The sequence below is a fragment of the Malus sylvestris genome, chromosome 14, assembly GCF_916048215.2.
Source record: "Malus sylvestris chromosome 14, drMalSylv7.2, whole genome shotgun sequence".
Lineage (NCBI taxonomy): Eukaryota > Viridiplantae > Streptophyta > Magnoliopsida > Rosales > Rosaceae > Malus > Malus sylvestris.
Genome location: NC_062273.1, coordinates 11,037,569 through 11,049,253, shown reverse-complemented (window position 1 = coordinate 11,049,253; position 11,685 = coordinate 11,037,569).

Sequence of the window (11,685 nt, the reverse complement as noted above, 5' to 3'; positions counted from 1 at the left end):
AAATTAAAAAGAGGATTTGGGCAACTTGGTGAAGGATTTTTTTTTTTTGGCAGTTGTCCCCAATAACCCATCCTCTACATCAGTTCACACTCCTATACATTTCCAATCACCACCACCAGAACCCACGATCTCATAACTTGCTCGTAGCTCGATTTGTTCTGTCACTTCTGAGTTCAATCTCAATATGACTCAGTAGGGCGAGAGGTAGATTTGGTGGCAGGGCTCCACCCGGTTCAACCCCAACACCTCGATTCCATCTAATGAGGTGGAAGTGAAAAACCCCCCACACCTTAATGTTCTCATGCTGAAGCTTCGTGTGGTTCGTTGCTGATAAGGTCGCGAAAGACTCGCCAAGAAGGTGATTGACGACAACGCCGAATAAGGAAAGATCGTTGTTAATGCTGGAAGCTATAGCAATGCAAGAGGCTACCACGATGACATCGTCTGGGACGGAAAAAGTCGACGAGGAAGGAGAAGAAACATGAAATAAAGCGTTGTCGGGAGAGACGAGTGTGGCCAAGCCGGTGAGAATGTCGTTGATGGACTTGTTGGAGACGAACATGCATATGAGGATGGACTCGAATCAAGGAGGAGGCAGCAGTGGAAAAAGCTTCCTAAACCCAAATGGGATTATTAGGCCAAGCACAGATGGAGCGATTGGAGGTGGAAGAAGCTTCCCAAACCCCTATGGGATTATTGGCTGCAAACAAGCACAGAGGAGATGGGATGGAGTTGATGAAGAGATAGGGTTATTGGGCTAAGCTTTGCCCATATCCCTTTTTCAATGTTCTTTTAGCTTTTTAATTATAATATAAATTTTTTTTTATTAAATAATCTTGTTTTTATTATTTTTTATTCACATGGTGCAAAAGTTTATAGTCATGTCAGAACAAATATGGACCCTACATTTGCCACGTCATTACTTAATAAATTTTTAACGGATGTATGAAATCGAAAAGAAATATAACTAAATGTATGAAATTGAAATGTTTTAAAGATGTTGTATGAGGTTGTAATTGACCCCATATTTGAAGGGGTAAAATGTAATTTACCCATGGTTTTATGTCTATGCACTTTGATTTGGGTTCAAGTCCGCTGATTCTTCTCCCCTAACAACTAAATATTTAACTTACTAATGATGTCACTTGTGGATTAGGATCATCTCCGGAGCAATTGCATCTAGATCCTTGGGATCAACGAATCCTAACCGTCCGTAATAGATCGTGCGGTTAAAAATAAACTTTCCCTTTCCCCTCTCCTCTGCAATCACCAACCTCCTTCTTCAAGCCGTATCGAAGTCAAACTTCGGCGATTCCAGATAATTACAGTCGCTCCTGATCAGGCTTCTACTCTCGGAAGGTGCGAGAGAAGCAGAGCTATAGGAGGACGGGAGGAAAGATAAGCTCAAAAGGTCGACTGACACGATTGTTGACGTGTCGCCATTGTCGGATGGGAATTAAGTCTATCGTCGGATGGGAATCAGGTCGTCGCAGGTTCAATTTGGGTGGTGATGGAGGAAAACTCTGTTGAAATATTCAACAGTCTAGCTGTTAGGGTTTCCTTTATTCTAAAGTTTATCCCTTTGTTCTAGGGTTGATCCTGGACGTGCAAATAACCTTCCTTGACTTGAGGGACAAGTTGTTTTTTTTTTCTGTTTTCAATCTAGTCACCCACCACAATTTTATGACCTGAATAGTTGTGGGTTGTTATTTGTTTTCCCGTTCGATGTAAGGCTATTTAATAGCCGAAGATGTTTGCTTCAGTTTAATAAGATTTTCTCCTAAGCATATCTGTATTTTTCATATTGTGTATTCTCAAAGCTCTAGTAACCTAGTTCAGTTTCAACATCTGGTATCAGAGCCCTATCACGAGGCCTGACCAAACCGGTTGTTAGCGTGAGCAAAACACAACTATGACATTTGAGAACAGCTTTGTACAACCGGTTATCCCAAGGTTCGATGGGCACTATGATCATTGGAGTATGCTTATGGAGAACTTTCTGCGTTCCAATGAATATTGGAACCTGGTGGAGACAGGAATCACTGCAGCAGCAGCAGGAGCTGAATCTAGTGACCTGCAGAAGAATGCGCTGGAGGAGCAAAAACTGAAAGACTTGAAGGCCAAGAACTACCTGTTCCAGGCCATTGATCGTTCAATCTTAGAGACGATCTTGAAAAAGGACACATCTAAGGATATATGGGACTCTTTGAATCAGAAGTATCAGGGAACAACACGTGTGAAACGTGCTCAACTGCAGGCCTTTCGAAATGATTTTGAACTACTGCATATGAAGGCTGGGGAAACTGTCAATGACTACTTTGGAAGGACGCTCGCTATAGCTAATAAGATGAGATTTCACGGAGAACAAATGAAGGATGTGGTGATTATTGAAAAAATCTTGAGGTCCATGACTTCAAAATACGACTATGTTGTTTGCTCGATTGAAGAGTTGAATGACTTGGATGCATTATCCATTGATGAACTCCATAGTAGCCTTCTTGTGCATGAATAAAGAGTCAGTCGACAAGTTGTGGATGAACAAGCCCTCCAAGTCACCTCAGGAGGTCAGCAAGGAGGAAGAAGTAGCGGTCGTGGCCCCTATCGAGGAAGAGGGAGAGGAAGAGGTAGATCTGGGTTCGACAAATCTATCATCGAATGCTACAATTGTCATGGCCTAGGGCACTTCCAATGGGAATGTCCAAAGAAAGCTGGGGATTCACAAGCGAATTTTGCAGAAATCAAGGAAGAAATGTTGCTAATGGCGCACGTGGAGGTTAAGGAAGCTGAGAAGGAGTACATTTGGTTTCTTGACTCAGGATGCAGTAACCATATGTGTGGCAAAAGGGAAGTTTTTATTGAGATGGATGACAGCTTTCGAGAGTCAGTGAAGCTGGGGTATGACTCCAGTCTTAGTGTGAAGGGCAAAGGCAAGGTACGACTAGAAGTGCATGGGATCATGCATGTCATCACAGGAGTTTTCTTTGTACCTGAGTTGAAGAACAATCTGCTGAGTATTGTTCAACTGCAAGAGAGAGGACTCGTAGTGCTCATGCAACATGGAAAGTGTAAGATCTTTCATCCCGAGAAAGGTCTAATTCTTGAGACTGAGATGACGTGCAATAGGATGTCCACTGAAGGAACAAAAATGTCTCACCATGACAACCACAGATCAAGCAACTCTCTGGCACTGTAGGTACAGTCACCTGAGCTGGAATGGATTAAAGGTGTTGCAACAAAAGAATATGGTTGAAGGGTTGCCAAAGCTCAAAGCTTCTCAGAAAGTGTGTGAAGACTGTCTTGTGGGAAAGCAGCATCGTGACTCTTTTCCACGTGAAAGTATGTGGAGAGCCTCCAAGATACTACAGTTAATACATGCTGACATGTGGCTCGATAAGTCCCATTTCAAATTGTAAGAAGAGGTATCCCATCACCTTTATCGATGATTTCAGTAGAAGAACGTGGGTTTATTTTCTGGTTGAAAAATCAGAAGCCTTTGCCATGTTCAAAATTTATAAAGCTAGAGTGGAGAAAGAGACATGAGCATTCATAAGAGGCTTAAGGACAGATCGAGAAGGTGAATTCACGTCACATGAATTCACGAAGTTCTGCAATGAGAATGGCATTCACAGACAGTTGACTGCTGCCTACACACCTCAACAGAACGACGTAACAAAAAGGAAGAATAGAACTATCATGAATATGGTACGTTGCATGCTGTCAGAGAAGCAAATTCCAAAAACATTCTGGCCTGAAGCTGTGAATTGGGCAGTGCATGTATTAAATAGAAGTCCAACTCTTGCCGTAAAAAGGCAAGACACCTGAAGAAGCTTGGAGTGGGCGCAAACCATCGGTGGATCATTTTAGAGTCTTTGGATACATTTCTCACGTGCACATTCCTGACAGTAAGAGGGTGAAACTGGATGATAAAAGCCTCAAATGCATACTAATGGGGGTAAGTGAAGAATCCAAAGCTTATAGACTGTTTGATCCTATTTCACAGAAAATTATTATTAGTCGAGATGTGGTTTTTTAGGAAGATGAACAGTGGAATTGGGATGAAGTTTATGAGCAAGCTGTCTTAACCGACCTTGAGTGGGAAACTGATGAAGAAACAACCACAGAAAATGAAGAGGGATCTGGAGATATTGAAAACATTGAAGATGATGAGTTTCATGAAGTAGGAGGAGCCATGACTGAAGGCAGTGCATCTCAAGAGAGACGAACTCAAAGACCACCAATATGGATGAGAGATTATGAAACCTAGACCTGGCAGTTTTTGACACGACACGAAAACGACACGAAAATAACTGGTTTCGGGTCAACACGATAACTTATCGAGTCACTATCGGGTGACCCGTTAAGAACCCGTTAAGAACCCGTTAATAACGGGTTCTTAACAGGTATACACGCGGGTAACACGTGGGTAACCTGTTTCGACCCGTTAAGAAAAAAATTATTTTAATAATTTTAAAGTTTAATTACTAAAAGATTTATTATAAAATACAATAGTCATATTAATATATACAATATATTCTATATTAAATATATAGTTTTGTATTATTGTTCTATATAAATTACAAAAAAATAAAAAAAAAGTTTTAGTCATTATTTATTTTTATTATGAGAGTTCCTTATTATCATTACTAGGACAAATTTTACATAACATATTCTTGTCCAAAATTAAAATATACTGGTATAGTATTTGTATATGCAAGAACTAAGAAGACATACATACAAGTATGAAAAATGTGAAAGAATATATAAACACCCGTGATTTATCATTATTCCTCTACGAATAGATAATTGTTACCCTTATATTATCATTTAGATTTTTAAAATCCTTCAAACCCTCATGAATAAATTTTTTTTTATTTGAGGGCAAAATTAATAAAATTAATAATAATTATTGTAGAAGTGTAAAAAATATAAAAATATATATATACAATCACTCATATATAAAAAAATGTAAATGCTTTAAATTAAAGATCAAATTTATTCATTACATTCTTATAGGGTCGAGGAGTGTATATGTACAAAATCATCAAAATCGAAGTTAAAATAACCGTTCAATTGTGATTTTTCGTTTATAACCGTCGAAAACTTTTGTTCCGTTACGTAATCTCTGAATGTTTGTTTGTTACGATTTTTTAAGTTTGCAATCTCAGAATGTATACAAATAAGTTTGACGGTTGGATTGTTGAAAAAAGTTTCGTAGAATGCATTGCGTCAAAACAGTATATTAAACAAACACTTAGAGTTAATATTATACTTCTATTAAGTATAAAATAAGTTTTTGTGGCATCCACTAGTGTAAATACTTTAAATTAAAGATCAAATTTATTCATTACATTCTTATAGGGTCGAGGAGTGTATTTGTAAAAATCATCAAAATCGGAGCTCAAATAACCGTTAAATTGTGATTTTTCGTTTATAACTTTCGAAAACTTTTGTTCTGATACGTAATCTTTGAATGTTTGTTTTTTATGAGTTTTTACGTATACGATCTCGGAATGTGTACAAATAAGTTTGACGGTTTGATCATTGAAAAAAGTTTTGTAGAATTCATATTGCGTCAAAACAGTAGATTAAACAAACACTTAGAGTTAATATTATACTTCTATTAAGTATAAAATAAGTTTTTGTGGTATCCACTAGTGTAAATACTTTAAATTACAGATCAAATTTATTCATTACATTCTTATAGGTCGAGGAGTCTATCTGTAAAAAATCATCAAAATTGGAGATAAAATAACCGTTAAATTGTGATTTTTTGTTTATAACCGTCGAAAACTTTTGTTCCATTACGTAATCTCTGAATGTTTGTTTTTTATGAGTTTTTACGTATGCGATCTCGGAATGTGTACAAATAAGTTTGACGGTTGGATCATTGAAAAAAGTTTCGTAGAATGCATATTGCGTCAAAACAGTAGATTAAACAAACACTTAGAGTTAATATTATACTTCTATTAAGTATAAAATAAGTTTTTGTGGTATGCACTAGTGTAAATACTTTAAATTAAAGATCAAATTTATTCATTACATTCTTATAGGGTCGAGGAGTGTATCTGTAAAAAATCATCAAAATCGGAGATAAAATAACCGTTAAATTGTGATTTTTCGTTTATAACCGTCGAAAACTTTTGTTCCATTACGTAATCTCTGAATGTTTTCTTTTTACGATTTTCTACTTATGCGATCTCGGAATGTGTACAAATAAGTTTGACGGTTAGATCGTTGAAAAAAGTTTCGTAGAATGCATATTGCGTCAAAACGGTAAATTAAACAAACACTTAGAGTTAATATTATACTTCTATTAAGTATAAAATAAGTTTTTGTGGTATCCACTAGTGTAAATACTTTAAATTAAAGATCAAATTTATTCATTACATTCTTATAGGGTCGAGGAGTGTATTTGTAAAAATCATCAAAATCGGAGCTCAAATAACCGTTAAATTGTGATTTTTCGTTTATAACCTTCGAAAACTTTTGTTCCATTATGTAATCTCTGAATGTTTGTTTTTTATGAGTTTTTACGTATGCGATCTCGGAATGTGTACAAATAAGTTTGACGGTTGGATCGTTGAAAAAAGTTTTGTAGAATGCATATTGCGTCAAAACAGTAGATTAAACAAACACTTAGAGTTAATATTAGAGTAAACTGCCGATTTGCCCCCTGAACTATCACCCAACTTTCGATTTGCCCCCTGAACTTTTTAATTGGAAAATTAAGGACTTAAACTAATTTTTTTGGCCGATTTGCCCCCTGCTGTTAATTTTTCATTCATTCCATCCAAATTTCTGTTAAATAGAAGCATATGCACAACATGTGTAGGTAGTTCGGTCGCTTCATTCTTTAAAATAATTGAAAACCTTCGATTTCTAAAATATAAACCTATGCAAATATGTGTGATTCTATAGCTTTTTTGTCTGAATGTCTAGTGAAATGACACTTTTGTCCACAAATGAGAGTTACGTGGTTTGCACATGATAAGAGTTAACGTTAATCTGGATGAAATCTATGAAAAACTAATGGTAGGGGGGAAATCGGCCAAAAAAATTAGTTTAAGTCCTTAATTTTCCAATCAAAAAGTTCAGGGGGCAAATCGAAAGTTGGGTGATAGTTCAGGGGGCAAATCGACAGTTTACTCTTAATATTATACTTCTATTAAGTATAAAATAAGTTTTTGTGGTATCCACTAGTGTAAATACTTTAAATTAAAGATCAAATTTATTCATTACATTCTTATAGGTCGAGGAGTCTATCTGTAAAAAATCATCAAAATTGGAGATAAAATAACCGTTAAATTGTGATTTTTTGTTTATAACCGTCGAAAACTTTTGTTCCATTACGTAATCTCTGAATGTTTGTTTTTTACGATTTTTTATGTATGCGATCTCGGAATGTGTACAAATAAGTTTGACGGTTGGATCGTTGAAAAAGTTTTGTAGAATGCATATTGCGTCAAAACGGTAGATTAAACAAACACTTAGAGTTAATATTATACTTCTATTAAGTATAAAATAAGTCTTTGTGGTATCCACTAGTGTAAATACTTTAAATTAAAGATCAAATTTATTCATTACATTCTTATAGGGTCAAGGAGTGTATCTGTAAAAAATCATCAAAATCGGAGCTAAAATAACCGTTAAATTGTGATTTTTCGTTTATAACCGTCGAAAACTTTTGTTCAGTTACGTAATCTCTGAATGTTTGTTTTTTACGATTTTTACGTATGCAATCTTGGAATGTGTACAAATAATTTTGACGGTTGGATCGTTGAAAAATGTTTTTGAACTGCCAGCAATAGATAATTTTGTAGTAGTGAAACCTTAAATTTATTTAACCGTCGATTGTCATTTACGCTTTATTCTTTTTATTGAATTTCATTTTTAAAATTTTATTTTTTGAAAACATGATCATCTGGCGGATGTAAGAAGATGATATCACGTTTCGATATTTACGGTTAACTGAAATATGAGTCAATATCATATAATTTGTAGAAACTTTATAAACATCAAGCAATATTTTCACTAACCGTAAAACTTTAAATATAATATCAATGATCCAAACCGTTCATCTACCTGCACCCTATAATAGATCATGTTTTCAAAAAAGAAAATCTAAAAAAAATGAAATTTGATGAGAACAATGAAGCATAAATGTAAACAACAATCAACGATTAAATTTTGATCTATGATTTATATGATTATAGTGGCGAATTTCGAAGTTAAGCTCTTCATGAAAGTTATAAAGCTTGTCATTACGAGTGTTTATATATATTTTTCTATATTTTTTTACACTTCTACATTAATTAAAAAACTATTAAAGACTTTAGGTAAGCGAAAATATACTTAAAACAAAATTGCATTTTTATGTTTTGGATATGATAATATGGAATGTATATACTTATTTAGTATTATGTTTTTCATTTGATTATTTATTGGTTTAAAATATATTTTCCTTAACGGGTAACGGGTCGGGTCATATTACCTGTTAAAATTATCAGGTCGATTTCGGATTGGGTCATTTTACCCGTTTATTTTAACGGGTGTTACACGACACGACCCGTTAAGATATCGGGTATGACACGAAAACGACACGAACACGGAAAACACGACACGAATGCCAGGTCTAATGAAATCGGTAAGGGTCTCTTTGATGAAGAAAATGTAAACTTGGCTCACCTAGCCTTGTTTACCAATGGTGATCCTACTACTTATTATGATACCGTGAAGAGTGAGAAGTGGAGACAAGCAATGCAACAAGAAATAGAAGCTATAGAGAAGAATGATACGTGGGAGTTGAATGATCTACCACCAAGAGGAAAAACCATTAGAGTAAAGTGGATGTTCAAGACGAAATTGAATGAAAATGGGGAAGTGGACAAGTACAAGGTGATGCGTAAAATAACTATACACACAAATTAAACCCTCTTTTTATCAATTGTAGTAAAGTATGTAAGTAGGGATCGTTCTAGGCCGGGGATTAGGAGGGATTGCTAAATCACTTGGAAACTGACTTGAAAACGTGAAAACAAAGTTTAAAACACTAACTAGACTCAAACAATGCAAAACTATACTTTAAAACACTAAAACAAACCAAAAGACTCAAAACAGCCCCTAAACACTCAAAACTACCTTAAAAACACAATCTGGGCAATTTTGGGACTCTCACACAAACTTGGACAAATTTTAGTTTTCTAATGAACTAAAACACTTAAAAACATAATCTAAGACAAGTTCTAATTAATATGACTCAAAGAAATAAGATGGGGTTGATTTTTGACGAAAATAATTAAATTAAGACAAGAACAAAGTAAACAAATTCTTAGACAAATTTGGGTGAATCAAAACACTCTAACACACAACCAAAACAGAAATTAAACACTTTGAAACAATAAAGTAAAAGGGGGATTTTGGTTTTAATGAATTTGAAAACAAAACAAACTTTGTAAAACAAAACAGATTGTAAGTGAATTTGAATGAAACTTATGGATGGAAGATTAGCTAGGAGGTTCTTCTCCACATATGTCACACTTGCATACAAAACGATTTCCAGTTGCTTTTCGATAAGCTATGAATACTCAACGCCCCAAATTAACCGTGAATTGCACTAATTAACCCTCAGTTTTTTCCACAAGTTATTAGGTTGGATGATTGCATACGACAACCCAAAACATTCCCTACAAGTTCCCTACATGAATTGCATAATAGAGATACAAGCAAGAATCATTAAGTTCTATGAAAAACATAAGCATTGACGAGGCACTCGTTACTATGATTTGCATGAAACTTATGCCAAGAGTTTACTTAACGTGATTGTGACTAGCAACCTTCACTACTTGTGAATATAAGTTTATAACGATTAGGTGAAACTCCCTTATATTCTAGCATCAAATTCATGCATGAAAATTAAGCGTGCACTCTTAACCAACATACACAAATTAGTTTTTATATGAACGGATAAGTAAATTGAATTCACAACTTATGAATCACAACTGGATGTAATCAAATCATATTGCAAGTATGAACATAGTTTCGAATCACCCCCTAACTAAGAGGGGTTTAGTTCCTCATACTCACAAAGCAAAGATACATAAAATTAGACATTAAAATCAAAGGAAAGAAAACACCTAAAATGCTCCAACTTGGTAGCAAGTGCATCCAAGATTCCTCATTTCCCTTGCTTGCGGCAGATTGGGTTATGGACAGATTTTGGGTAGTTTTATGATGTAGAATGGATGGGGAATGGTATGGAAGGGTTTAGGGTGAGTGTGGAGGAGTGTTTGATGGTTGGAGGGTGGTGGAGAACTAGGCAAAGAGGGTGGAAGAAGGTGGAGTGGCTGTTATGTTTTCTAGGCACTAGAATGGTGTTTTTGGGGTGTTTTGCTTCCTAGGGTGTGTATGGACGAATTTTTGTGATAAAATGATGAATATGGGGGATTTTCCTTTGGCCAAGGGGTGTAAACATGTATTTATAGGCCCCAAAAACCTTAGAAAATCAGGTTAGGTTAAGGATGAAATGCATGGCAATTTGTGTGTGTGGTGTGCAATGGTCCAAGGGTGAAAATGAAGTAATGATGCAAAGTGTGAAGGGTAAAATGGAGTGGTGTTGTAGCTAGGGAGCATGAATGATTGTGTACATTGCATAGAGATGGAAAGGGAGGTGAAATGTGTCAACAAATGGGTCAAAGGTGCAACAACATGTGTTGCACATGGCATTGGATTCCAAATGTGAATGATGGAGCATCAATTGGTGCATGTAATGGATGTAAATGTTGTCTAAAATCTAATGAGTGAAGGGAACAAGAGGTATCAAGCAATTGAGTGTAATAATTAAATGAATTGAAGCATGAAATTAGAAATTATGTAGGGGACAAGAGTGATCAAGCATGGCATGGAATCCAAAGGGAATTCTATGTGGTTTGCATGGCAAGGAATGCAAGTTGGGGTGACAGATTTTTGGGCTGTTTTCTTCATCTTTTGGACCATAATTCTTCATATTCTTGGCCTCTTTAGTTCTCAAATTCGTCCATCCACTTGGCCCATGCATTTGCTATCCATTCCAAGCCCGAAACATGCTCCAAAGGCCTCCAAAATGCATCTTCTTGCATACTTTGTACTTAGAGTCTGAAAACACACTAAAATAACTTTGAACACTAAAATAACTAAGGAAATACAACGTAAATGCACAAGAACAAGCTAACTAAGTCGCATAAATATGCTCCTATCACAAGGCTCGGCTCATTGCGAAGGGATATAGTCAGCAATATGGAGTTGATTTCTCTGAGGTGTTTGCACCAGTGGCTCGAATAGATACCATTCGAATGGTCATCTCTCTCGCTGCACAGAAGGGTTAGGAGATTTACCAACTCGATGTCAAATCAGCCTTCCTGCATGGTGCAATTGATGAAGAAGTTTTTGTTGAACAGCCACCGGGTTATGAACAGAAAGGGAGTGAATCCAAGGTATATCGTCTTAAAAAGGCACTATATGGACTCAAGCAGGCTCCACGAACATGGTACAGTCGGATCGAGGCATACTTCATCAAGAAGGGCTTCAACAAATGTCCATACGCTCACATTGCTCATTAAGGCAGCCAATGAAGGTAAAATTCTAATTGTATGCCTCTATGTTGATGATCTCATATTCACTGGGAATGATGAATCAATGTTTGAGCAATTT